Source organism: Solanum tuberosum, unplaced genomic scaffold (assembly GCF_000226075.1).
Source record: "Solanum tuberosum cultivar DM 1-3 516 R44 unplaced genomic scaffold, SolTub_3.0 scf00028, whole genome shotgun sequence".
Taxonomy (NCBI): Eukaryota; Viridiplantae; Streptophyta; class Magnoliopsida; order Solanales; family Solanaceae; genus Solanum; species Solanum tuberosum.
Genome location: NW_006238954.1, coordinates 2,604,053 through 2,607,417, shown reverse-complemented (window position 1 = coordinate 2,607,417; position 3,365 = coordinate 2,604,053).

The window sequence follows — 3,365 nt, the reverse complement described above, 5'->3', positions numbered from 1 at the left end:
TTGACCCCTGGGCCTGAAGAACATGAGTTGGGCTCATCTTGTCAATTTAATGGACTGGCCCAAATGTTATTTGGACTTGATTTAAGTCATATCATTTTGACTTAAATATTAATCCGACTTTATTAACCAGTAATTTGACTTGGTCAACATATCATGAATTTAAGATTTAATTTAAATTTAGTATGGATTTATCAATAAAACTTCACTTTCTACAGTAATCACAGTAAAGAAAAAAGGTAATTCAAAAATTGAAACTACACAACTAAATAGTTTGGTCAGATGATAATGGTTTTAGTTCTTTAGTTGTTAAGTCTTTGAATTTTCTTTTCTTATTTATTTATTACTTACCAGCCAATAAAATGAGTACTAATACTGCACTAAATTGTTGTAAGCATACATGTTGATACCATTAGCTAACTGACTCTTCTATAATATTATTACTTTGTTTAAATATATAAAAATTTGCATAATAAAAAAATATTAAAAAATTAATATTTTTTAAAGATATTTGACTAACGGTAAGTGAAAAAAAAACGATTTACTTTTTAGTAATGTATTATTTTAATAGATAATCCAAATTTTAAAAAAATCTGTGATTTTTTGAATATGCATGTATCTATCACTTTTGCTTTATTGATTAGATTCTTTCAAAAGATACTGAAATTCATATAAAAATAATAATATCATAATTGATCTATGAATTAAGTTGGGAGTGTGTTTGGTTGGAATCATGATCTATCATATTTAGAAAATATGTGATTTTTCTTTTCAAAAGGATATTCCAGCCACCATATATGAAAAAAATATATAACTCAATTGAAGGGAGGATACAATCAAAGGAGATCGGACAAAGTATATTTCATCAAAAGTCTTTTTCACACATGATCTTTAACAAAATGGTGAGATAGACGTTCAAAGACCCATTCAAGTGATAATCTTGTAAACTTATTCACTAAGGATTGTCAACATCAATATTTGAGAAGTTGTGATATAAGATTGGAATGCATAGTCTCCGAGATATCAAGTAAAGTTTTTATCGGGGGGAGAAAAATACGCGTTGTACTCTTTTCCTTAACCATGGTTTTATCCCAATTGAGTTTTCCTGGTAGGGTTTTTAACGAGGCAACATTCAAAGCGTATTAAAAGATTTGTGTACTCTTTTTCCTTCACTAGAATTTTTTCCTAGTAAGGTTTTAACGAGACACATTACTAATGGACATCCAAGGGGAGTGTTATAAAATATTATGATATGGATGTTCACTACATCAAGAAGTTACTATGGCTAATTATCTCCATTACTTCCCTCCATTATGAAGATAACCTCCACCTTGATGACCATTATTCTTGTAACCTTTCACCTCCATAACTTCCTCCATTATATTCATGTTAATGTCATGTTTATAACTAACCTTTTGTATGTCTCTATGTTACACTATAAATAGAGGCATAAAGGTTCATATTGTACACACTTGAATACTTTGAAGAATAAGAAATACTCTCATATCTTGTCTCTATATTTCTATTGTTTTCTATCTTCTATATTTCTTGTCTTATTTTGCTTTAGTTTTACAACAAATTCAAACTGCACGATATAGAAGTAATTCAGATTAATCAAAACATATAGATACATCAAATAAATAAAGTTGGATGCAATGTCAATCCCATATATGGAATTGATATTTACATAAAAAATAGCATTGAACATTCATCTATAGATTCATATCAAATGTCGTATCTATCTTTATTTTATTTCGAAAGCAACTCTATAACTATAATCTATCTAATAAATAGTATGATAAAAAAAAGAAGATGAACTTATGTATGACACTTCTATCTATCACTTATTTTGAAAGACATAATAATTAATTAAAGTTCATGAATTAGAAGCAATGATTTTACTATAAAAATAATTGAAAATTTTATTTTACTATAAATACACTCTTTGATATAATTTTCTCTTTTTTGTAGGGCATATATACCTCTTCTATTTCAACTAGATGATGGCAAGCCCGTGCAAGCACGGCCGGTACGGAAAATGAATTAATAATAAAGATAATTATAATATAATAAATTCAAATACTGTTTGTTAATATAATCAAATTGATTCAGATAACATTTGTAAAGTAATGTGTACTGTACTATGAACATGGTCGATTTGATAATTCAAAAAAGTTCCCCCAAATTGGTCCTATATAGAGGTGTACAAAATCGAACCAAAAATCAAATCAAATCGCAAATTGAGTCAAATCGAGAAAAAAAACCCGACTAGTAGTTGATTTGACTTGGTTTGATATTGAAAAAAAAAACCCGACTATATTTGGATTGGTTTGGTTTTAACTAAACAAAATCAACCGAGATCAAACCAACCCGACATTATATATATAATTTTAAAATTTTATTTTATACATAAAAATATTTACTTTGATACAATTTTTAAATATTTCTTATACTTTTTCATAGTTTTTATCTTTTAATATATTATTTCAAGTTTGAAACTTAGAATTCTGAATGGTTCAATAAATATTATAGTCCACAGATGTTGGTAATTATAATAAAGCTTAAATCAAAATCAAATTACTACTAATGCAAAAAGAAAATCAATTCAACACTAAGAATGACAATAATATTGAATTATTTGTTCTTTGGCTTTACATTTGGTTTAGAACAATTCAAATACATTAATCTTAATTTTTAATTTCCTTTAATATTTAGTCATGTAACTAATACTTATTAAACTTATTTTAGCATGATTTAGTACTTTTAAATTATGATCATTTTCATTTATGACTTGTTAATTTGCAATATTTGTTTTTACGCGATTTTCATTATTATTATTTTTTTGTTGGATATTTTTAGTGTCATTACTCATATCATATTTTGTGTTATTTTCTTAAGAAACAAGTTAGATAGTTGTATTTTGGTAGGACTAAAGAAATATTTGAAATACAAGTAAATTATATGTTTGTACGAATACTTTACCGGAAAAGCCCGAAAATTTGAAAAAACCCGAGGTTGAAAAACCCAAGTTTTATTGGTTTGGTTTATAAATTTAAAAATTCGACACAAATAATTTGGTTTGATATTTGAAAAACCCGAACCAATCCGATCATGTACACCCCTAGTCCTATCAAAACGATTTCAAGTTGGCCAAGAAGCAAGAACGTCAATTTCCATTTGAATGAGAAAATAAAGTAACTTGAGGGATTGGCTATGTGGACCGATCCGATATAATAGATTTACAGATAAAAGATCAAATTGAGATTCTCTTATCTCTATTTTAAAGTAAAGAGAAAACAATTATCACTGCACAACTTCTCTTTGCAAAATAATTTTCTCTCAGATGAAAAAATAAAGGGAAAAAGGAT